This window comes from Myodes glareolus, chromosome 12 (genome assembly GCF_982192425.1).
Source record: "Myodes glareolus chromosome 12, mMyoGla1.1, whole genome shotgun sequence".
Taxonomy (NCBI): domain Eukaryota; kingdom Metazoa; phylum Chordata; class Mammalia; order Rodentia; family Cricetidae; genus Myodes; species Myodes glareolus.
The window spans coordinates 62,331,875-62,356,906 of NC_142037.1; positions in this window are offsets into that span (position 1 = coordinate 62,331,875).

Here is a 25,032-nt window from a genome sequence, read left to right on the forward strand (position 1 = left end):
AGAAGTTGTCACACCAAGTGTGGTAGCGCATGATGGGAATCCCAGCATGCAAGAGGGAGAGGCAGGAGTGTCAGGAAGTCAAGATCATCTTCAGCTATGTAGGAAGCTTAGGGGCAGTTGGGCTTCAGGAGACACTGTCTCTAAAACCGAAAACAAAACTGGAAAAGAAGTAGAAGCTGCCACATCACCCCTGTCTGCTCACAGATGAAAATATGGCGGCTGGGAAGTTGGGATAATATTAGCTCAGGCTGATCTTGAATCACCCACCCATCCCCTTGCCTCAGCCTCCGTGGTGCTGGGCCATCACACCCTGCTAGAAGGGAGCATTTCTGCTTCCAATTGTGTTTTGCTTCATTCTGTGTATCCAATGCATTAGATCAAAAGAAATCGTTATAGCTCCATTCAGCCTCGGCTGATTACTGGGACCTATCCTGATGTGGTACCCACCATAGAGATATGGAGCCCCTCCTGTGCTATAGCCCATGGGTTCTAGAGTTCACAGAACCCATAAACTCTTCAAGGGTTTATCTTGGTAGAGGAGAGGATTTCTTCGAAGGGTTGAATCCAAAATATGAGACACCAACCCTTCATTGTGAGTATCCTGTCAGGAAGGAATGCTTCGTGTTTCAAGTATGCTGATTAGCTTCCTTAAGCAACAGAGACAATTATCTCACCAGCAAGTGGGTGAGCAGACGTTCAGCAATGTCCTTAGCATCCAAGCCTCTAACTTTCTGCTCTGTCACCCTCAGAGAATTAGCATGCAGGCTGATTGTCTCAAGGTGGCTGTTTTGTTACTAGGCAACCACAAGGAGGATAGGTCAGAACTAATAACATTTATTTATTTATTTATCTTTCTTTTTCAAGGAAATATTTTGTTTTGGAAGCTTCTTTGCCTCTTCCCTCCATCCTAGAGAGTTTTTATGTATTTTCTTTCAGTAGAATAGTTATGCTTGTCTGAAAGGGTACCAGAAAAATGCTTATATAGCTTTTTAAGCTCTCAGATGAAAATGGACAGAAATAGAAAGTCAACCAAGGTTCATGATAATGCTGTTCAGGAATATGTGTATGAGTGTGTTCAGTGTTATCCTGTACTGTTGTATTCTCTTTCATGGCTCTGTCCATCTTCCTAAGTCACAGGGAAGGTTGCTCTGTATAGAAGTCAAGAGAATTCACTGGTGTGGCAAATGCAGCCATGTTGAGAGGAATATTAAAATTATAGGCTAAGTAGGCCAGTTGGCATCATAATATTGATGAAAATGGGTTCTTTGAGGAGAGAAAGTAGAGCAGAGTGGTTAAGATCATAGGCGTTTAGAAGCAGGTTGTTAGATGTAGGTTCTGGCTCGGTCATTTCTTAACTGTGTAACTTTACCAAGTTACATAAGCTCTCCGCATCTGTTTCCTCATGAGTTAATGATGATAATGATTGGAGTTACAATGAGTTTTATCTCTAAGTTCCCGAGCTTAGTCTCTTCTGGCTCATCCTAAGTGTTCAGTGTGATTGTCACTATCATCACCATCAGCACCATCATCAGCATCAGCATCCTTCTCACCATGGTTACGTCACGGCCATCATCCAAACGGGAAATGTTTGAATACAGACCTTAGGAGCTGAGTTATAGTGAAAAGGAACAGCAGAGTCTGAGAGCTGAGAAAGGTTTAGTAGGAAAACAGGAAAACGCAAGAATAAATTATGCAACAAATGTTCCTCAGTGGGAAGACGGGTGCTCTTTCTCTTGCTGGGATAAACACCAAGACCGAAAGCAACTTGGAGCTGGGCGGTGGCGGCGCACGCCTTTAATCCCAGCACTTGGGAGGCACAGGCAGGCAGATAGATCTCTGTGAGTTCGAGGCCAGTCTGATCAATGAGAACTAGTTACAGAACGGGCTCCAAAGCTACAGAGAAACACTGTCACAAAAAATATACAAGCAAAAGCAACTTGGAGAAGAAAGGGTTTGTTTCAGCTTACGGACTATCAAGAAGGGAATTCAGGATAGGAATTCAAGGAAGGGACCTGATAGCAGGAATTGGAGCAGAGGCCATGGAACAATGCCGCTTACTGGCTTTCTTCCCCCCTCGGTCCATTCAGCTTGCTTTTCTACACAACCCAGGACTACCTGCCCAGGGGTGGCCATGCTCACAGTGGATTAGGCTCTTGCACATCAATCATTAATCAAGAAAATGCTCCACAGAGTTGCCTGCTGAAGGCCAATCTTATTTACCTATTTAAATTAAAATGTTACTGTATCATTTTCTCCTCCTCCCTTTCTTTCCTCCCTTGTTGACTCCCCTTTTTTAGTTCCTCTCAAATTCATTGTCTCTTTTTGTTGTTGTTGTTGTTGTTTTGTTTTTTGAGAAAGGGCTTCTCTGTGTAGCCATGGCTGTCCTGGAACTCAGAGATCCACCTTCCTCTACCTCCTGAGTGCTGGGATTAAATGTGTGTGCTACCATGCCTGGCTTCATTACCACTTTTTAATCGTTGCTATTGCACACACACACACACACACACACACACACACACAATTTATTGAGCACATTTAGTGATGCTTGAATATACATGATTTCAAGACTGACCATATGGTATTGGATAACCAAATAGGGCACTCATCTCTGAGGAAGACTAATTCTCCTGATCTCAGCATTCTGTAGTTGTCCTATAGGCAAATCTAACTAAGGCATCTTATTTTATTTTTTTTAAATTAAGGCTTCCACTTCTCAAATAATTCTAGCTCATATTGAGTTGACAAAAAACTGACTAGCCTGAAAAGCTAACTTGCAGAGTGGCCTACCTCAATTAAAGAGATGCTCACTCATATTTAATAATATGAATGAGTCATAAATGGAGATTTATTTTTAAACTTGTGCCTTAAACACATCTCCTGGAAGGAGCCTGCTGATTCTAGGGTAGGGAGATAGAATGGTGGAAGAAAGAAATGCCTGACCTAAGTTTTTGGGGAACAAGAATGGGGTGGGATTCTTCTGGCTGAGAGGGTCAGGGTAAGAGTCCCATAGATCTACCAGAACCCTTCTCTATAAAAGCCCACAGAACACTAGCTTCTCACTTTGATCTTCGCTGACCTGCTTTGATTGCGTGTGTGGTGTGATGTGTATAGGTGTGTATGTTCTGTGAGTCACTGGGGATGCCCATTAGCAGCTCTCGTTTATAGGACAGTAGCTCTAGGTTGGATAAGCGTTCGGGTTCACCAGCTCATGTGAGCCTTAATCCACTGGGAGTTGGGATTTCAGATGCCATAAAGGTGCAAAAACAAAATTGAGATGCTTTTCACTTCTCTAGGCTGAACAACAGCTAGCTACCAAGTAGAGGCCACTCATTCTATCAACCGCTGCTAATTGTCTATTATATGGATTTTTCTTCTCTTGGGAAGACACCACGTGGCGAAAACATTCAACATGTAGGCCAGATGTTGTTAGTGATATTAACAACTCAGTCCACAGAAGAGCCCAGGGAGTACGTTACAACGGTCAGTCCCATGTTCACAGAAGAGGAACCTGAGTCAAGCATCTTATAAATGCATAAAGACGACTGCTTTGGGAAAGACATGGCTTGTTCTAAGTGCGCGTGGCTGGACAGTGCCAAGACCTGTGATTGCAGAAAGGCTAGGGCAGCTGGTTTCCTGGTGTTGGACTTACAGAGAGCTTCCTTCTAAGTTCTCCATGAAGAAATGGAGTTCAATGAAGAGCTAACCCTTCTCTCTCAGAGCTTCCATTGAACGAGCAGCTCATGCAGCACACTCCAAACAATTAAAAGCACAAATCCAGGTAGTACTAAGGACTGTGTACCAAAGACAGAGACAGTTATTGAAAAGGTGGCTTCCTGGGAAATTGACATTAGGGTAAAGACTTAGACAGCCCTGACTAGGGAAGAAGAAACAGGGGGAGCATTCCAAGCAGAAGGAGCCTTAAGAGGGAAGATGCTGGAACAGGAACAAGAGACCAGTGAGGATGGTACCCAGGGAGCATGGGACAGACAAGTGGCACTATACTGAGCTAGTATTTCTGTTTCTGACTCTAGGGTCAAGCTAACTCGTTTAAAAAACATTTAGAGCCGCTGGGCATCGCTGGAGCACATCTTTAATCCTAGCACTTGGGAGGCAGAGACAGGAAGATTTCTGAGAGTTTGGGGCCGGCAAGGTCTACAGAGCGAGTTCTAGGACAGGGTTCAAAAGCTACAGAGAAATACTGTCTTGAGAACAAAACAAAGAAGCAAAAATTTGAAGCAACTGCCACGGTAAGCACATCTTTAGGGGAAATTTCCCCCCTCAAACTTGCTTCACTGGGAGGCTAGAGAAGGCTCAGTGGTAAAGAGCGTTTGTTCTTGCAGAGGACCTGGTTGGGTTCCTAACACCTACAAGGTGACTTGCAATCATTCATAACTCAAGTGTCAGGGGAGCCAGTGGCTTCTTCTGACCTCCATGAGAATGAGAGACACACATGATTCATGTATACACTATGAAGGCAAGCCACTCATACACACAAAATAAATAATTCTTTATTTTTTCCATTTATTTATTGAGCTCTACATTTTTCTCTGCTCCCCTCCCTGCCTCTTCCCTCTCCCCTTCAACCCTCCCCCAAGGTACCCGTGCTCCCAATTTACTCAGGAAATTTTGTCTTTTTATACTTTCTACTTCCCATGTAGATTAGATCTATGTAAGTCTCTCTTAGTGTCCACATTGTTGTCTAAGTCCTCTGGGATTGTGGTTTATAGACTGGCTTTCTTTGCTTTATGTTTAAAAACCACCTATGAGTGAGTACATGTGATAATTGTCTTTTTGTGTCTGGGTTACCTCACTCAAAATAATGTTTTCTAGTTCCATCCATGTTTCCTGCAAAATTCAAGCTGTTATTATTTTTTTCTGCTATGTAGTACTCCATTGTGTAAATGTACCACATTTTTCTTATCCATTCTTCAATCGAGGGGCATTTAGGTTGTTTCCAGGTTCTGGTTATGACAAACAAAGCTGCTTTGAATAAAGTTGAGCACATGGCCTTGTGGCACGATTGAGCATCCTTTGGCTATAAACCCAAAAGTTGTATTATTGGGTCTTGAGGAAGGTTGCTTTCTAATTTTCTGAGAAATCGCCACGCTGACATCCAAAGGGGTTGTACCAGCTTGCATTCCCACCAGCAATGCAGGAGTGTTCCCTTTTCCCCACAACCTCTCCAGCATAAGTTGTCATCAGTGTTTTTGATCTTGGCCATTCTTTCAGGTGTAAGATGGAATCTCAGAGTTGTTTTGATTTTCATTTCTCTGATGACTAAAGATGTTGAACATTTCCTTAAGTGTCTTTCAGCCATTTTAGATTCCTCTGTTGAGAGTTCTCTGTTTAGGTCTGTACTCCATTTTTTTTTATTGGATTATGTGTTCTTTTCGTTTTCAATTTCTTGAGTTCTTTGTATATTTTGGAGATCAATCCTCTGTCTGATGTGGGGTTAGTGAAGATCTTTTCCCATTCTGTAGGCTGTCATTTTGTCTTGTTGACAGTGTCCTTTGCTTTACAGAAGCTTTTTAGTTTTAGGAGGTCTCATTTATTAATTGTTTTTCTCAGTGTCTGTGCTGCTGGGGTTATATTTAAGAAGTAGTTCCCTGTGCCAATGCGTTCAAGTGTACTTCTCACTTTCTTTTCTATTAGGTTCAGTGTGACTGACTTTATGTTGAGGTCTTGGATCCACAAAATAAATAATTGTTAAAAAAATCAAGTTTGTTCACCGTATTTTCATTTTCAGAGCCTTGTTTTGTAGCCCAGCCTTAAAAAGAAAGTAATTTCTCCAAAACTTAATATATATCGCCTGTCTCTTATCAATATGTTTTTCTTAGTTATCTCTTCTATCAACTTTTCCCTTTGATTTTCTTTCTTTCCTTTTCTTTTCTTTTTTCTCTTCCTTCCTTCCTTCCTTCTTTCTTTCCTTCCTTCCTTCCTTTCTTTCTTTCTTTCTTTCTTCCGTTCTTTCTTTTTTTTTTTTTGTTTTGAGGTATGGTCTCACTATGTAGCTCTGACTGACTTGGAACTCATTATGTAGTCCACGCTGATCGCAGACTCACAGAGACCACCTGCCTCTCCCTCCCGCGTGCTGAGATGAAAGGTGTTCATCATCACACTTAGCTTTTGCAACTCCTGAAGAAACAACATCCATTTCTGGTGTATTAACGGCAGCCTACAAGGGCGGGGGTTCGCTGCTGATTTTAAGTCCTTTGGCAGCCGTGAATAGTTTTTCTCTGGTTGTTAGTAATTAAAACAAACAAGCAGAAAGACTTATATTATTCTATCCCACTGCCAAATTGGCTATTGCTCAACTCAAAATTAAATGTACACACACCCATAAAACTAGCCAAACCGGCTATTAGAATTACATAAAGTTCCTTGTGTTCATTAGCAGACTGCCTTTCATGGATTTATCCTGTTTGGCATATACATCAAAGTAACAGTCATAGAGACTCCTAAAAAAATTTGGAGCACGCAGAGGTGGAAACATTTTTAAGATTTTTGTTTGTTTGTTTGTTTGTTTCCAGTTCTTTGGAAGACGTAGATAGTGTTGTTATTGTGATACACAGCTTAAGGGCCAGCACATAAATTGTTGATATTTTGTCAAACTTGGTACTATTAGGTCCAGGTCACCTAAACGTGGCAGATTTGATTCAGTTTTGTGCACCTTGGGAATTGTGTCAGAATCTGATCCTTGGTCTCCCTAGCGACCGATTCATTCTCTAACAAGCATAACAGTCTGAGAGACAGTCATGCTGGCCATTAATGCAGACTTTTAGAAGTTTCTTAGGTTCATGGCTCTCTGGACACATCCATTTGCGCTAGGCTAGGTTCATGGCTCTTTGGACACATCCATTTGTGCTAGGCTAGGTTCATGGCTGTGGGTACATCCATTTGCACTCAGGAGGGTGGGTGCAGATCTTCTCTTCTTGATTCTTAGCAGTTTTGCGTCAGCTCCAAGAGTGACTGTCTTAGGATGCTCACACCATTCCATCTTTTTTACCCAAAAGAGCAATACGGAAACAGACAGTTTAGGGGATTAAGACACAAATGAATCGCAGAAACATGCAACTCAAGGTCATAGGTCTTTGAAGAGTATATGGGTTAAAAAAATATTTATTTCTTTTTCATTCATTGATCAAAGGCATGCCTCTGAAAACCCTTCTTCCCCTGTCTCTTTTTCCTTTCTTCCTTCTGTTTCTGCCTTTCTCTTTCTCTCTCTCTCCCTCTCTCTCTCTCTTTTTCTCTCATGAGCCCAGGCTGATCTCAAACTCACCATGTAGACAAGGACGACATTGAATTCTTGATCCTATTACCTCCCGAGTGCTGGTGTTACAGGCATGTGTCACTGTGCCTAGTTTCAGGTGATGTTGGGAGAGACAAATTTGGGATTTTGTACAGGATAGGTACAAAATGAGCTGTACCTCCAGTCTAAAACACAGTTGTTTTGAAGGCAGGGGCCCCTGTAGCCCAGGTTGGCCTCAAATATGATATATAGAAGAGGCTGGGCTTTAACTTCTGACCCTCCTGCCTTTACCTCCCAAGTTCATGCCCATACCCATCGTGGAACATTGTAATATAAGGCATTTAGAAACATTAAGGCAGAAAATCAGACTTGTTGTCGTATGATTGCTTGCTGACATTTCTGTCTCTGAGAGTGGACTGTGAGCTCCTTAGAGGACACAGCCTTCTTCCCCTTTTTGCTCTGTTGTCTGGCTAGGACCTTGTCCAGGCGGTGGAAGTGATGTGGTGGTCCAGCTCCATTGTCCAGATCTCCATGCCCCTGACACAGCTGCTCCTTTACACGCCTTAGCTTATTTAATTATTCTAGAGATATGGTGGGATGGTTGCAGTGTCTTCTGTGTGGACCCCGAGACGTAAAGATGCTGGTGGGTGTGTTGATGATGGCCATCGGCTGCTGAGCTGCAGAAATAGCTGGAGACGCCGCTCCTCTGTCCTAAATCCGTAGTGAAAGCCACTATGCTCACAACTGCCTTCCCCATGTACCCATGACCCAGTAAAGAAGTGGAAAATGAGACGAAGAAATGCTCAGTGACTGTGTCCGTCCACTAACTAGCTAGTTTCACCAACCAGTGAGAGAAGAGACAGAGTATGGGGAAGGCATCGAGGAATTCCCTTTGCCCTTTCTCTCCTTTAGGAAGCAGCGCAGAGGGAGAGCCAAGCAGAGACAGTGCAGGATGACTGGGCCCAGGGGAAGTTAGTTTTCTACCCAGAGGCTTCCAGGGCGATGTCTTTCAGCTCACGTTTGGTTGGGGTGCCTGCTTGAATGTACAGAGCAGGACAGAACCACAAAGGGAAAGGTCTGGGCTTGCCTCTGTCGTGGGAGCTGCCCTCCCCATGGCCTCCCCACACCCTCCTCCAGGCCTTGGTGCTTTGGGAACACTGGAGTGGAAAGTTTTGCCCACTTTGACTTCCCTCACTTTTTCACGTGGGTGTGCGGTTGTGTGCCTGACTCCGTCATGAGGCGCACAGGTTGCTGTACCTGCTGTTGAGTCTCAACACGGCGAGACCTGTGCCTGTGGTTACAGACCTGTGCTGGGAAAACTCGTCAGACTGGATATGGAAATTGTTCAAGCAAAGTGGGCGGCTAGGTTGTCTTATTTTCATGCGGATGCTTAGGTTGCTTTCCTGGTGGAGTGCTGGACCCCAGGGAAGCCATTTGCATGGCTCGCTCAACAGGAAGATCTGGAGAGCTCCATCAAGAGCATCATCTTCACGGACCAAGGGCATTAGAATGGAATATCTCTGTTAAGAACCCACTGAGGGAAGAGAGAAGCAGAGGCAAACTTTCCTGGCGCCATATTGTAGCTCTGGCCCCATCCTCTCCATTATAAACATTTGTCCCACCTTTTCAGCCCATTTTGTTCACATTTTCCCCTTTTTGTCCTTAATAGTTTGTCTCCTCCTTTCTCCCCCCCCTCCTCCACCCACCTCCTGGGTTTTTTTGTTTGTTTTTGTTTTTGAGACAAGGTCTCACTCTGTAGCTCTGGTTGGCCTGGAACACACAATGTAGATAAGGCTAGCCTCGAAGTGACAGGTCCATCTCCTGGGATAGGGTGTGTGTCTCCCTCCTGCCTTCGTCCCTTTTACTCTTCATCAGGATGGTCCTCTGACTTGCCCTCAGTCCACAGAGAATTTACTTCTTTAAGGCTCAGCACTGGCTTGAGATGAACCTACGGTAAGGAGAGGAACTGATTTTCCTAAAGCCCACACCTGTTCCTGCCCATGGACGGTGTTTTCCTCTGGTGTAATTACACAGGATTAATGATGAGCAAACGCCAGTGTTAGGAGACTTGATTTGGCTAAACATTATACAGCATGTCTCCCTAATCGGAGGCTTTATCTCAGCCTCCGTTTTCTCTTTCTTTTCCTTGTGGCACGAAATTTCCAAGAACAGGTGGCTATGTGCTTCTCGGCTGATTTCCTTGTTCTGAGCCCATAGGACATTGTGAGACCAGCATTCTTGTGATACTTTGGTAACTTCCACTTCAGGGGAAACAAAGAGGAACTAGATACATGCAAATCTAAAAGCAAACCAGATATTCAGAGGGCTGACTCCATACCTGCCCTTTCCCCTCAAGGAAATTTCTAGACCTCGGTTTTGTACTTTTCTAGCAGGTAGCAGGGGCTTGTTACAGCCCTTTGTCTATGAGATCTTTTACTCTGGACAGCTCAGGTCTTTGGGAATCCATTTTTTTTTGTTTTTGTTTTTGGACATGTATATGAGACACACGTATGACACATGCAAAGTTTATAAATCTTCCCCAAAGAGCATGTGTGATCCTTGTTTCTAGGCTCCCAGGGTGATTTGTAGCTTGCGTGATAGTCTCGTGTCTTCATGCTGACTCCGTGGCAGCCAACATCCTGTATTCTGTTTCTGTATCTTATGATTTTGATCTACAGACAGCCTTGTCATGCTGCCCTGTAAACACCAGAGAAAAGCAATTTGTTTTGTTTAGTTCTTATTTGGCTAGAGGACGAAAGACTTGATCAAGAGAGTATAGTTCCTGTTGGGGAGGACAGGTACATTCATTTTATGGTCTCTGGTTGTTGGCTGTTTTCTTTATTCAAAAAAAGAAAAAAGAAAAAAAAACCGCCTCTCTCCAGAAGCCCATCTGTTGTTACATTTCACGGGAATTACATGCACTAGAAAATACTGCTAAACACACTTCGTTCACATTTCCCCCACCTTTGGACTGATACCAGCCATAAAACCCCATCTCGTATAGACAATCTGTTAAAGTAAGTTACTGAGAAACCCGCACAGGTGTAAAGGTCACCGCGAGTGTGAGCGAGTTCCCGTTTTTTTGCTGTGGTTATAACCAAACCCACACTGACCGAGCTGGTGGTTTATAGTCCGTGCTTTACATTATATGGCTGTGCAACCGCTGCCAGCAAAATCCTGCTTCCGCCTCGGGAACGCTCCTGAGAGGTAGCACAGAATGTCACGTTCTCATTTTGCTCAGAACCTCCGAGTTTGCAGACAGGTTGTTTTAAACGTTACCATCTCCCCCAAGGTGAACGTTGAAAATAGATGAGCAGGGGGTAGTGAGCCAAAGGGGTCCTTTAGGGGAGAAACAGGCCATGGAACAAGATGGAAGGAACTGAGTTCCTGGAGAGGCCGAGAAAATTGTATTCCGTGACAGGAAAGACAGGCAAGCCGAAAGCCTGAGCAATTATGTGTAAGGGCACTCGCCTCTGTCTTTTTCTGGGCACCGTTGATGCACCATGCATTTTGTTCAGTTCAGGTCTTCACAGACATTATCTCATTTAATTCTCGTGGGTTTCAGCGAAACAAGACTTTGGCATGTGCAAGGCCCATGGCTCACTCCAGATCGAACCGTAAGGAATTACGGGACACACCATTCTAGTTGAGTGACATTTGACTATTAAGGCAGCTTGTGCCAGAAGTCTCCCTTCCTATTCCTTCCAGTTTTATGTAATAAGACAGACAAACAGGGGTGTCTGTTTGGATTTCGCTTGTGGTTTCAATGAGCAGGTAAGGGTGCCGAAAACTTTGATGTTCTCTATGGACTCAGCTAAGGCAAAGAGCTGTCGTTCTCATCTTGATAGAGAGAAAACACTCTGCGCATGCTCCTCTGGCCTCCCTGTGCTGCTGAGCAAAGGTGAATCATCACTTTTGATAAAGTCGGAGCTCACCTATTGTCTTTCCATGCCCAGAAACACCCATTATTGTTTCTCACAATCTACCCTTTATTTCTATTTTTTTTTAATTGCATCATGTTTGTGTGAGCATGCCACTAAACACATATGATGCCAGAGTTCAATTTGGGGAGTAGATTCTCTCTTTCCATTGTGTGGATCCTGGGGATCCAACTCAGGTCCTCTAACTTGGCAGCAAGCACCTTGCCTTCTGGAATAATCCACTATCTTGTTTATATTTGAAACAAATCTTCACCTTTCTTCCCCTAGTAGTAGAAATGTTCCTTTTCTCCTCCAATCTTAAGCCTGAAGACAAAGGATTCTTCAGAACTTGACCTACGAAACTGCTTTAGCTGCCTCTGGCTGTTTCTTTACCAATACTCTGCTCTGCAACACATTTCTGATACCGTATGTCTGAGATGTACCATCACTCCATCACTTTCCGGAAGTCATCTGGGCTATTTTTTTTTTTTAAATTTTGAGACAGGGTTTCTCTGTGTTGCTTTGGAACCAGTACTGGAACTGGCTTTTGTAGACCAGGCTGGCCTCAAACTCAAAGAGATCTGCCTGCCTCTGCCTCCTGAGTGCAGGGATTAAAGGCGTGGGCCACCACCACCCACCTGCTGCGGGAGCTCCTTCCGCTCCTTCAGCCAATAGCCGCTGAGATACCAGCCCATTGGGGCGTGGTCTCTCTCTCTTAAAAAAAGCGGTGGCTTTTCTCCACTCGCTCTCTGGCTTCCGGCTCCTAGACTCCTTTCCTGTTTGCGCAGAGGGGCTGTTGTCTGGGACAGTAATCTGTAAATTTTTTTCCCCTTTGAATAAATAACCATTCTATTAATCATAATTCCAAACTGGTGTGGGATTGTTTGTGACTTACGCCTTCACCCGCCCAGTTATATTTTTTTTCTATTTAGAAATTGATCCCAGGTGGCTAGGGGAGCTGGCTCAGTCGGTAGTGTGCTTGCCTCACAAGGATGAGAACCTGGGTTGGAATCCCCAGAACTCTTGTAAAAAGCTAAGCATGGTGGGGCATCCCTGGCATCTTCAGTGAGACTGAGATCGGAAACAGAGAGGCAGAGCCCTGGAGATTTAGGGGTGTGAACTATGTGCCCAAGTTCTATATCAAGCCCAAGCCAAAAGGTGGAAGGCTCCTGAGGATTGACCCCCAGGCTGCCACCCGGCTCAGCCACATATGCTCCCCGCTCCACGGGAACACAGAGATATGAACGCATTTAGCTCCTCTCCCCCAAACTGGACCTGCAGGAGCATGGAGTTTAGTTGGGAATCACGCAAAGCCATATGGTTCTAATTATTGAACACAGAAGAACAGAATGCCCGCAAGCAGGAGTGTGTTTCGGTGGGAATGGGCCGGTGGGCCGGTTCTTCACCGCCAGCTGGGAGAACTGGAGTGTGCGAGTAAGCCAACCTTTGCTCTAGATCTTGATGGAGGCAGGTGAATTGGGTTAGGTAAAAATGGGGCGAGGAAGGAATTCCAGCACAGCAGACAGACTATTAACAAGAGACAAGCCAGGAGACAGGACTGAAGCTCACGTGTAGAAGGGGCATTAGGAGACGCTGAAGATGAACAATATACGCATGCTGTCAATTGTTGGTGCCGAACTCATGGTTTTCCTCTGCAAGAGTTTTCCAGGCTTGTTTGGTGAAAGAAAGGGATCCTGGGAAGCCCCAGCAAGCTGTGGAGGAAGGCACATGTCCTTTCTCTCTCCTGCTTCCTATGTCTTAATGAACGAATGTATGGACGGTTCTCCACGCTCTTCTTGCTGAGCACAAAGTGGACAAAAGGAGCTGCTTATTCTGGAAAGATAAAGTGATTAACACGGAGACCGTTAGGAAAAGCATCTCGAGGTAGGAAACGATTGCCAGTCTGCACTGAAGATTTCTTTATGTAGTGTGATGTCCATCCTGTGCGGTGGAAGGTGATTTGCACCCTGACTGCCCACTGGATGCGAGGGGCATCTCCCACCTCTCTGAAACGGCCTCCACTTGGAAAAACCAAACGCGTCTCTAGATATTGCCCACTGGTATTGCCCCTGAGTGCTGGGGCAGCTCCGTGTCCACTTGAGACTCTGTTTTTCGAGCAGGTAGAACAACCTACTAACAAGCACGATTTCTTTGCTTGGGACCTTGTTAGGTTGAAGTAAAAATCTACGACCTGAGAAAAGGACTGGAACTTGAGAAGGCACAGTGTCCCTGTCCTGAAAAGGCACAGATAGGTATTTTCTCTGAATCTTCTCCCTAGGACCCAGCACACTTCCCCAAACCTAGAAAACGGTTGATAAATGTTGACTAAATGTGTTTTCCTGTTTTGTTTTGTTGTTTTTATGTTTTGTTTCGTTTTGTTTTCTTGCTTGGCGTCTCAGCCCGCCTCTTGTCCTTAGAGGAGAAATCATATGGTCAGTGGCTATTTACTCGTAGCTCTAACTCTTGCTGGCTTATTGTGTTCTATTCGAGAGTCACTTTAATATTGCTGAGGTAACCAAGGATACCGGAATGATCACGTGAGCAGACATATGGGGAAAGAATAGAGCAGCAAATGTCACAAGGCCTGTTTTTCAGGTTTGTTGCCAGAGTGTAGGGTTTGGAAGAGTGTATAGAAGAGGGCCAGAGCCTCTCTCAAACTGGATATTATTTATAACACCCGTCCTTGCTAATTATTAGGCTAAAATGTACCTTCTCCTTGACTGTTATATTTTGCCCTGACCAAGGGCAGGGTTATTCTTCCCTGTCTAGGAGTCCGATCAGAGAGTCCCGTCTCAGAGACGCGCTGCTTCGTCTTACTCATTAATTTAATTTGGGACTGGGTCTCCCTTCGTAGCCTCAAACTTGGAGCCCTCCTGTGTTTGGTTCTCTAGTGCTGGGATCACAAGCAGGAACCCACTACATCATGCTGGACTCCTAGCTATTCAGTGAGGGACTTGGCTAGTAGTGAGATACCAGCCTATGGGCAGTGAGCTTTGTTTGACAACGATGTAGGTGACCATTCTCCTTCTGACCACATGAAGACAAAGTAAAAGATAATGAAAGATAAAACCAAGCAGGCTCAGGCTCACTTTTTCTCCTCTCAGGACTCTGGTTTCCCCATCTTTCAACTTCTTTCTTTCTTTTCTTTTCTTTTTTTCTTTTTTATCTTTCTTTCTTTCTTTTTTTTTTTTTGTAAGCAGTATGTTCTCTTTGTATTCAACATATTCCCTATGACTAATGACGAGACGAGACTAAAAGAATTCCAGGCAGAGGATTTAAGAGAACTCCTTTTTAAGGCATTTATGTAAAAGATCTTCAATGCAGTGTCCTCCGTGGCAGGCAGCTTTCCGTGTGTCCTCTGGGACAGGTGAGGGCAGGGTCACCTGTTCCCGGATACTCCCCCAGCATCTTCTGCATCCCGGACTCAAGGGCTGAGATGAAATCTCCACTATTGGCAAGCATCTCAGACATAACATGTTTCAAAACGAATGATGGCCTACCTTGCCTCCAAACCCAGTCCTGGGTCCTTACCCATCTCCTTCGAAGGCAATTTCCCCCTTCCCAGTGGCTAAGGTCAAACCCTCATTTTTGACCACATTCTTTCTCACTTGTCCCTTTACCATAACCAACCGTGGTGGCTTTACTTTAAAAGTGGTTGTAGGAGCTAAATATTCTTTTGCCATCTGTGTTGCTACCACGTGGGTCTGCGTTACCAAAAACCTCCACATAGTAGCAAGATGATATTTGAAAGTGATAAGTTAGATTTTTGTTCCTTCTCTGCTCAGAACCCCCCCCCCACCCTTATCTCATAGTTAAAGAACAAATTCCTCACGCACGGCACTGCCTGTCACCCACTGCTGTTCTCTGTCTGCGTCCCACCCTCTCCTTGCTGCTCCTCAGCTTTTGAACCATGTTCTGCTTACTCCTGACGGCTGGATGGCTTTCTCCAGATAGTTATGTGATTTAATTCGCCTCCTTTGGATCTTTCCGATCAATCCTGTCGTGATGATGCTACTTAAATCTATAGTTTTCCACACTTAATTTTTAATCCCTTGATATTTTAAAAAAAATAGCGCAAGTTAACTTCTACTACTATTTCATTTGATGTTTTCTGCATTTGTCTTTTGTCTTGCTTGCTAAACTGGAAGCCTCACAAGGACGGGGATCTTTGCTTATCCAAAAGTCCGCAGTGTCTTCTGTACGGTATGTGCTCATAACGCTTGCTGTTCAATCAATACCTTTTTTGAAGCATGCATGGTCTCACTTCATTTTATTCAGTGTGCTGTCTTGACTTGAAAATGGCAACTAGAAAATTCTACATTGTAGTGGTTAGTATCAGACTACTGGTTAGTGCCATACTCAAAGCATGACCATGAAAATCAGCACCCACAAAACTTCTTCCACCCTTATACAAGCTTCATAAGGTTAGTATGAGGAGTAAGTTGATGATACAATTGTAGAACCTACGGAGTGGGTTATATTTTATGTGCCTCCCTTCTCTTGTAATCAGCTCCATGGCTGGCACAGTAAGGGGTGAAGGAAGCGTTTGGACAGTAAATACATGAATGGGTGGATTTCAATACGACTAACCCAACCATTGGTTCACATTTCTAGCTCAATAGGTTTCATTTAGATTAAAATTTTATTTCATCTTTTAACCTGTATGTAAGTATGTCTCTGTGTGGGTATATGCACAAGTGTGCAATTCCCACAGAGACCAGAAGAGGGCATCAGGTGGCCAGAACTGAAGTTGCAGACCCTCATGAGCTATGACTCTTGAGCCATGGGAACTAAACTTTGCAAGAACAATAAACACTGTTAACTACTGAACCATCTCTCCAGCCCTCTGCTAAGCTTACTTATTTTTAAACATTTTATTCGCAAGGTTTCAATTACCACCTTTCTTTTTAAAAATAGATTCCTTCCATCCTCCCTCCCTCCCTCCTTCCCTCCCTCCCTCGTTCCCTTCCTTCCCATCCCTTCCTTCCTCCCCCTCTTCCTCCTCTCTCTCCCTCCCTCCCTCCCTCCCCCCTCTCTCTTTCTTTTCTTTATTTTTCTAGACAGGGTTTCTCTGTGTAGTCCTGGCTGTCCTGGAACTTGCTTTCTAGACCAGGCTGGCCTCGAACTAACAGAGATCTGTCTGCCTCTGCTTCCCAAGCGCTGGGATTAAAGAAGTTTGCTACCACTACTCTAAAAATGGATTTCGACCTTGAGGGCAATGTGTCGGGGTTCATCTGAGAGTTAACATATAGATCTATTTGTATTTTATTATATGCTTATTGAGATTATGTGAGGATGACATGGTATTCCATTATACTTCTAATCTATGAGTAAGGATAAAGGTCAGAGCCGTTTATCATTTTCTCAGCAGTGCCCTCCCCCACAGAGACAGGATTTTTCTGTTACCTGTACTGGCTGTGCTGGCACTTGCTCTGTAGACCAGGCTGGGCTCTGCCTCCCAAGTGCTGGGATTAAAGGTGTGCACCACCACTGCCCGGCTTCTCAGCAGTTCTTAATACAACACACTGCTACAATGTACAGTGAGCATAAACTCATAACAAAGGCTGCAGAGCTGGATAAGGCTTTTTCATAGCCTCTTTCTTAGTTTGCTATCTGCTGGTGTTATATGTGAGTTTTTCTAATGTTCTTGCCTTCAGCCATACCCTTTCTATCAAACCGATATATTTTACCTTCTGTGTTTGTATTTATATGCTAGCTACATAAATACATTTGACTTTGGGGCTTATTTAAGCTTTTTAAAAAATTATGTGTATATTGTATGTGTCTATGTTCATGTGAGCTTAGGTGTTTTTAGAGGACAGAGTTATTGGATCTCTTGGAGCTGGAATTACAGGCAGTTGAGAGACCCTGATGTGTGTACTGGGAACTGAACTTGGGTCTTCTGGAAGAGCAGTGCCCGTTCTTAGCCGCTAAGCCATCTTTGTAGCTCATCATAAATATATTTGAAATACCCACCTATGAGGGCTCTTTATATTGGGCATAGCAAACTCTCTGAAATAATTCTTACAGGTAAAAAAAAAAAAAAGAAATCTGTAGAGAAAAGGACTCCACACTCCCAACAGCATCCTGGTATGGATCGGGGTGGGGGGCCATCTTTGAGTAGCCCTGTCCTCACTTTTCCAAAGCACCTCTGTATACTTCTGCATGCTTCCAGGTTACTAGATCTCTGGTGTCTAAAACACTCAATGGTCTTTGGTTGAACAGTCTTTCTGTCTTTCTGTTAGAGGGGACATATTGACACCTCAGAAGGTTGGTGATGGCAAAGTTCATGCAATACGGATGAAAAAATCGTCAATGTTAAACAATTATTCACCATCCTGTGGACTTTCTGATCCGCTTCTGGGCATGTGCAAAGCTAAAAACGTGAGAGAGAAAGAGATCGAGCGAGAGAAAGAGAGAGAGAGAGAGAGAGAGAGAGACAGAGAGAGACAGAGAGAGACAGAGAGAGAGAGAATTATCATTGCCTCTTCCACCTGTGGTGTTAGCGTTTACATCTTCACTCTGAATGCAGATGACATGGTATTGAGTAACTCGAGACCGACTGCTTGGTGCTTTGCCATCCAATAGCAGTGGATGGATGAGCGCCTGTCAAGAGGAAGCAGCCACTTGAACTAAAGCAGACAGGCAGTTTGCTTATTCTGTTCCTGAGCATTACACCTCCGCTCTCCAGTCTCTGCAGGTCTTCCCTCTCTAGAAAACCTAAACAAAAAGCACATATGTTTTAATTCTTCATGAAGTTGGAAAATGTCTTTATGGCATTTAAAGTGAGCATAGTCAAACTCAAGGTTGGAGGGCATGTGTGTATGGACTTGTCTTAAATTCTTCTCAGAGTAAGGAGGTAAGTAGGCATGAATCAGCCAAAGAGAGGAAAACTGAAAATTCTTGATTTAAAGTTTTGACCATACATCTACTGTGATGAAATGATGAAAAAGAATGGGCTTGCTTATGACCTTGTGGCCAAGAGTTAGTTGAAGAAAACCTTATAGTGAGATCTAGATTCCCCCAGTGATGGGAAGGTCCGGAATTTTATGTACTAAGGCAAGTGTGTATGAGGGAAGGTTCTTGAAGGATGTTATTATCCAATGTTAAGTATGGATGTATTTAATAAAGTCCAAATATTTACTGTAACTCAAAAACTGGAATTGAGAGCCTTTTGCATGCTATATAATATGTGTTCTCAACACAGGTTGTATAACTGTGCACAGAATGAAAAAAACTTTTCATTAGGAGGCCTGACCTAGAGGGTTCCCTATCTGCCAATTGCTGTCTTTGTTTCTATGTATCTGAAGTTTAACAAACTGACAAAGCTTCATTTAATGCACCCGTGACATAGATTGTCATCATCTTCATCTTACGATGAGAAAGATGAGGCACATGGGTCCTTAGAATATTGCCCGAGGTTCGTGCTGCTACCTACAGAGCCAGCCAGGAGCAGTCTGTTTCAGAGAGAAAACAACGGCAAAAACCGAGGCAGCGGAAGCGTCAGTAGTGATGGTGAGTGCTTCTTCCTGGAATGTCAGTTCACGAGTGGTTTCTAGTTGTAGCTTATATCTAAAATTGCCAGTTAAAAATATCAGAAGTTATCATAAATGCTGTTGCAAGTTCCCCTTGTTGTTTATAGAGCTTGTTACCAGCTCAGTTATAACTGTCAAAGGAATGGGCTGATTCTCTTACACATTCTTCCATTTGGATTTTTGAGGTAGCATCTTATACCACAGCCCAGGCTGGCATAGACCTCACCCTGCAGATTCACGTTGGCCTCAGATTCATAGTAAACCTCCTGCCTCAGCTTCCCAAGTGCTGAGATCACATGTATGAGCCATCTTGCTCAGAAATTCTCTTAGATCCTTAGAGTCTTATCTGCCCTCTGTTAAAGACATAAATGGCTGAGATTTAGTTCAGTTCGTGGAGTGCATTCTAGCATGTACAAAGCCATGGATTTGCTCTCCAGGAGTGTGTGAACTAGGTGTGGTGGTACATTTCTGTAATCCTAACAGCAGGGATGCGGGTTGCAGAGGCAAGAGGATCAGAAATTTAAAGTCATTCTCAACTACATGCTGAGTTTGAGAATAGATTGGACTCCGTGAGACCTTACTTCAACCCTTGTGCTCTCTCAAAGACTTATTAAAGCCCTGAAAAGGATTTGCACTTGCATTTGGAGTATAATAAATACATTATTTCTCACCACACCATACAGAATGCTCAAAACTGATTAGGTTTGTCAGTTAAAATAAAGTGCAATGTGATGGCTGGATTGCACTGTAGACCAACATATGGAAGCCCAGAGATCTGACGTATCACTGGGGAATGCTTCAGAGCACAGCTCTCAATAGTAATGTATGTCAATGGCCTTTGAAGGAAATGTCACAGATTTCGCATCTCCAGTCCTCTCAGCTGAGACTCATGCTTGTATATATCCTTAAGAAAGACCGACTTAATCCGTGAGTAAATAACCCAGTGACTGAATGACAGGGACGATGACGTCACATGCAGGCCAGTCAACTTTACTCTATGACTGGACACCACGCCCCTGCCCAGACTAGACCAGCCAGAAAGGTGATCGTAGTTGGTGACTAGTGAAGATTCACACGCCACTAGGAAAACAGTTCCGGTGCCAGGGCAAAAGCCAAGTGTGGTGGTTCATCACAGTGATCCTTCAGCATTCCCAGGGCTGAGGCAGGAGGATTGCCAGGAGAGTACCAGGCTAACCTGGGCTACAGAATGAGATCCTGTCTTAAACAAGCCAAATGAACAAACACAGACCTTCATGCTAAAACTAACTCATTTATGTATAGAAAAAATTAATATAGTTAATATAGTTCCAGAAACCTCAGAATTTTTCAGTTGTTACATGGTTTATGAAAAAAAAAGCTTTTAAATGCTTTTAAGTCAACTTCTTCATTTGGTTATTCCAAGGTCAGACATGCTGATTTAGTTGTATCTGAAGGGATATTTCAACAAAATGTCTCAGGCAGGACTTTTTTTTTTTAAGAAAAAGATATTTATTTTCTATTAGTTTTTGTCCTAGTATGAAATTCAGGACTTTGTTAAGGCTAAGCATGCATTTTAACACTTGGCTACACATGGAGCCTCATGGGAATTATTCTAACTTCCACTTAGACATTTCAGGATGTGGGACTATTAATACTGAAAAACATAGTTTAGAATTATTCTAAAACCAGCCCCTCCTTTATTCTAGACAAACTGTTAGTCTTATAAATAGAGACCATTTGTGTGTGTTGTGTGTGTGTGTATCTGTCTGTCTGTCTGTCTGTTTGCGTACACATTTGTGGTTCCTAGAATCTCTTACCAATAGGATCAACAAATAAAGAAAATAGGGCTTTATCCAAAAAAGAGTGGCAAGTTGGGCAGATGGACTATTGGTGCAGGTTAAATTAGGTCCTCCAAAAAGATGTGATTAATTTTTAACTTCTAATACCTATAGGTGTGACATCACTTAGAAATCAGACCTTGTAGGAGTAATCAAGTAAGATGAAGCCATACTGGAGTAGTGTAAGTCCTAAAGGCAGTATGGTTGGTTGCCCTGATGCAGAGAACACAGAGAAGAGATGCACACAAAGAGGAGAAAGCACATCACACACCGGAGTTGGGGGAGAGAAAACCCATGGGAATTCACAAATGTGGTAGACAGCCCTATGGTTGTCTAACCATAACCCAAAGAACAGCAGATTGTCGGCAACCTCTGGAATTGAGCAAGAGGCAAGACAGCATTCTCCCCTCGAGCCTTCAGGGAGAACATGACTTGGGATTTCTAAAACCTTCAGAGCTGTGAGCAGATCACTTGGGATTTTGAGCTTTCAGAACAGTGCGTGAAAGCGTTTCTGTTGGCTTTGTTATGGCAGCCCTGGGAAACCAATACAGTATCAGTGAAGCGTGGATGAAAGAGGACACTGGGAAGATCTCAGAACGACTCCTGAAGTGGCAGCGGCTATGAATAAGCACTTCCGGTTTCCCGGACTAGCATGTCTATCCCAAGGCCTCTCTTTATTACCCGTATAATGGAGCCAGTTTGGATTCCCTGAGTTTGTGTGAGGGACCCCCCTGACACGCTCTTCTAAACCTTAAGACAGGGAGGTAGAGTGCTGTGAGCGCTGTTTTGATCTATCACTTCCACTGTGGGGCACATCTGTAAATGCTGTCATTAGGTTGGAGGGAGGCCAAGCCAGCAGGTTTCTCTGCTAAAATGGCATTTTATAAGGGAACAATGACCAGCAGCTGTCCCACGATGAGTGAGGGCATCCTTGAAGCTTTCTTGGTGGCCTTTCAGAGGTAATGACTCTACTCTAGCTAGCCAAAGGGGAGGGGGGTTCTCTGAAAGTGGAGCTGACGGCTACAACCTGTTGACTGTTCATAACTCTGTATCTGGGTAGCAAGTTTCCTTTGTAGAGAGATTGGGTAATGTTTGTCTCTGCTACAGGTGGTGGCCTCTTTGTATGACGTGGACCCTGAAGCATCTGAAGGATGTTGAGGGGAATCTTAGTATTAGAACTGGTAGAGAACCTATGAAGGAGTATTCTAGGTGAAGAATATGGTCAGCTGTTAGGTAGATTGGTCATGTTGTACACAGGAGATAAAAATATAGGTTTGTCCCCCAGTACCTTTTCTTTGATGTGTACCCTTTGATTTCCTTGGAGTATGGACGTGAACAGACAAAGAAAGCACTGAACAATTCAAAGTTAGCTATAAACTGGGATATCAGATTAGTAATCGATGAGTGGATTTGGAGAGGTAGAAGATCTCTTGTGAAACAAGGAAACAGAGATAGGCACGGAGAGATAAAACGGTTCTAACGTAGACATCTCCATCATCAAGTTGAGCCTTGGAGAAAGCCTCACTCTGCTTTTTGTAACCACAGTGAAGTTCCTGAAATGACATTTTATAAGGAATCAATAATATCCAGACTCCTGGTCCTAGAGATTAGGAACCCAAGGCCACAGTCCTAGCACTCATTAGCATACTAAAGCGTGATTCTGCTGCATCGTAATATGGATAGCACAGTAGAGGACAGAGCCGGTGTGCTAGCTCATGCTCCTCCTCCTCCTCTCCCCTTCCTCCTCCTTCTCCTCCAGCACTTCATCCTCTCCCCTCTGTCCCTGCCTCTCTTCCTCCCTTACTTTCTCCTCTTCCCTCCTCCTCTCCTTTCTATTTCTCATCCTATTTCCTTGACAGTCTCATTATATAGCACACACTGAACTCAAACTCAGAATCCTCTTGCTTCCCATCTTCTGAGTGTTGGGATTACTGAAGTATGCCACCAAATGAGGTCTTGCTCGTTCTATAGTGCCATTAAATGTCATGTGGGGGCCTTTGATGGTTTGAATAAGAATGCCCCCACAGATTCATCCCTCGGGAAGACTGAGTCTCCTTCTTTCAACAATCACTATTTGCCTATAATTCTTCCATTAAGGGTGGAGCCTTGTTGAATATTTCCCATTTTCATTGGTATGTCAGCTGATGTCATTATGTTCAGCCCTAAAAACACACATGTGAGCGACAGTAAATGGCCTCAAACCTCAGCAAGTTGCTTTTATATGTTTTATACATGTAAAAATAATAATTAAAAAATAAAACAGCTAAATTCCTTAGAGATTTTGGAGAGAAACTTCAATATAGTTCATGTTGGATTTCTAAAAATAAAAGGAGTTGGGGTAAATGTGTTAGCAATGGAGGAAGGGTGGCTCAGAGTATGGCTTTCAAAGGCTCTTGTTTGAAAGTTGTGAAGTCTAATTATAATCAATTTATATGTATCTAGACACGAGTGAAAGGCTGTGAAGGAGATGCACAAATATATAAACAAATATTTATATATGCAAATGTGTATAAATAAGTGTATCCTTTACAGTCATTCACGTTTCAGTGCCCAGGAAGCAGGATAGGAGAACCCGGAATAAGGAAGAACATCTAAGTCAGCTGGAAATGACCTTCCTGCCAAGCTGAGAAACCTACGTTCTATGTCCCATAGATGGAGCGTGTAGCGTGTAGACGTCACCAAGCTCCTTTCCTGTGACTAGCTGGACATTGGAATTGACCATGGTACTTTTTATTACTGGAATTAGGCATGAACTCATTAAGTTTTCAATATAATGGAAGACTCTGGAAATGACTAATAATTATCTTGAAACACTTTATACTTTGTTTTAGTTGTATTGAACTCTCCACAACTTTCTCTGATGTCATGCTGGGATTTGGCCAATGAGATCAATAGAGTGAAATTTGCAGTTTGGAAGTTAAAATTCCAGTTTCCCTGTCTCTCCTCTCTCTTTTTTCTTTATCTGCCTTCCTTCTTTCCTTCCTTCCTTCCTTCCTTCCTTCCTTCCTTCCTTCCTTCCTTCCTTCCTTCCTTCCTTCCTTTTTCCCTCTCTCCCTCCCTCCCTTCCTCCCTCCCTCCCTCCTTCCCTCTCTCTCTCTCTCTTTCTTTCTTTCTTTACACGTGTTAGCCACCACACCTGCTTCTTATAATTTCAATTTCTCCTTCTCCTCCAAATTCAATTTCTTATGTCCAATGTCCTAGCCAATAAGTCCTTTATCCTATGAATTAAGAGCCAGCCATACTGTCATATTTAGCCTTTAAGTACACATTTTATAAGAATCATTAAAAGACATCCAAGGCAGCAGGTCAAAGCGGCATATATTAATAATACTAGCATGTGGGATGTTTGAGGTAGGATTGCCTTGTTGCGGTCAGCTGGGTTACAGAGTGAGACCCTGTCTCAGAAAACCAAAATGAAACCAAACCAAAAAGAAGAAAGAAGACTGGGGGTTTAGCTCAGCGGGAAAGTGATTACGTAGTACCAACAACACCCTGGGTTCAATCCATAGTACCACAGTATAAAGTAGGGATAGGAAGGTGAATAGAGATAAGAGACACAGAGACACACAGAGAGGGAGAAAGACAGACCCAGAGAGCAAGGCACAGAATGACAGAGACACACACAGACAGACAGAGACAGAGAGATAGGTGAGAGAGAGACAGACAGAGAGAAAAGAGGACACAATTGGCTTTGAAACTTAAAAACGAACAAGAGAAGTTGAAGACAAGAGCCCTTAAAGTTGTTAAAGTTTATTTACTTATTTTTTAAAGTTTATTTCTTCAACCCTTAGAGAACATTTGACCATCTTTTGTAAAGAGTTCTATCCTTGCAGAAAGGTTTGTCAGGGCTGGGGAGAGAGTTCTTTGGTGAAATCGCTAGGGAGGGAACCCAGCGTCTCTCACACACGCCAAACTCAAGTTCTAAGCCTGCTCCTCGCTGGCCAGTACCGTTTTCACCAAACAGTGTGTTCACTTGAATAAATATAACTTTTATTGAAATCCAGTGAGCACACACAGTAGAAAATCCAATTTTTACATTCTCAACCTCTTGCTAAAAGATTTACAAAGCCGATAGGCATTCCTTGGCTTTTCAGATCTGGGTAGGGTCTGTTGCAGAAGAATTTTATTTGTACCATGGCTGAAGACAATGTATGCTACAGGGGAGTGTACTGATAATATCCTGGTTTTGCGCTGTCATTTTCTCAAGTTTGGAGATGTTATCTTTCTGGGTTTTGCAGCATGTTTGGAAGAAGGAGGGACGAGCTGTTCTCACCTCACAGTGAAATGGAGGTGAGCAGTTGCTTGCTCTTGCTTAAGCCAGATTCCCTGGAGACGTGATAGGAACCAGTTCACTACTGGTCCATTGTGATGCCGGGCCACTTCTTGTAAATCTCTTTTCTTGTCTCCAGTTAATGACTACACTCTTGATTCCTGCTTATCTGCTCCAACGGAAAGAAGAAGATCAGGGCACTGTCTGCAGTGGTAGATGATACAAAAATACCTCGGATTTG